Below are 966 nucleotides of genomic sequence, written 5' to 3'. Positions count from 1 at the left end.
TCCTCTCTCTCTGCTCTCTCCTCTCCTCCCTCTCTGCTCTCCTCTCTTCTCTCTCTCTCTGCTCTATCCTCTCCTCTCTCACTCTCTGCTCTCTCTCTGCTCTCTCCTCTCCTCTCTCCTTTCTCTCTGCTCTCTCCTCTGTCCTCTCTCTCTCTCTGCTATCTCCTCTCCTCTGTCTCTCTGTGCTCTCTCCTCTCCTCCCTCTCTCTCTGCTCTCTCATCTCCTCTCTCTTTCTGCTCTCCTCTCCTCTCTCCTCTCTCTCTCTGGTCTCTCCTCTCCTCTCTCTTTGCTCTCTCCTCTCCTCTCTCTGCGCTCCTCTCTCTCCTCTCTCTCTCTGCTCTTTCCTCTCCTCTCTCTCTGCTCTCTCCTCTCCTCTATCTCTGCTCTCTCCTCTCCTCTCTCTCTCTCTGCTCTCTCCTCTCCTCTCTCCTCTCTCTCTGCTCTCTCCTCTGTCCTCTGTCTCTCTGCTCTCTCCTCTGTCCTCTCTCTCTGCTCTCTCTTCTGTCCTCTCTCTCTCTGCTCTCTCCTCTCCCTAGAGAAGTATGAGCAAGCTAGCTGCTGCCTGAAAAACATTTGTGGATTGAGTAATTCCTGAATAAATGGTGCCTCTCTCTCTCTGCTCTCTCCCTGCTCTCTCCTCTCCTCTCTCTCTCTTTCTCCTCTCCTCTCTCTCTCTTTCTCCTCTCTCTCTCTTTCTCCTCTCCTCTCTCTCTCTCTCTCTCTCTCTGCTCTCTCCTCTCCCCTCTCCTCTCCCTTCTCCTCTCTCTCTCTGCTCTCTCCACTCCTCTCTCCTGTCCTCTCTCTGCTTGCTACTCTCATCTCTCTTTCTGCTCTCTCCTCTCCTCTCTGCTCTATACTCTCCTCTCTCTCTGCTCTCTCCTGTCCTCTCTCTCTGCTCTCTCCTCTCCTCTCTCTCTGCTCTCTCCTCTCCTCTCTCTCTGCTCTCTCCTCTCCTCTCTCTCTCT

This window comes from Otolemur garnettii, unplaced genomic scaffold (assembly GCF_000181295.1).
Source record: "Otolemur garnettii isolate 467f Iridium unplaced genomic scaffold, OtoGar3 scaffold00349, whole genome shotgun sequence".
NCBI classification, from domain to species: domain Eukaryota; kingdom Metazoa; phylum Chordata; class Mammalia; order Primates; family Galagidae; genus Otolemur; species Otolemur garnettii.
Note: the sequence above shows the minus strand (reverse complement) of the source record.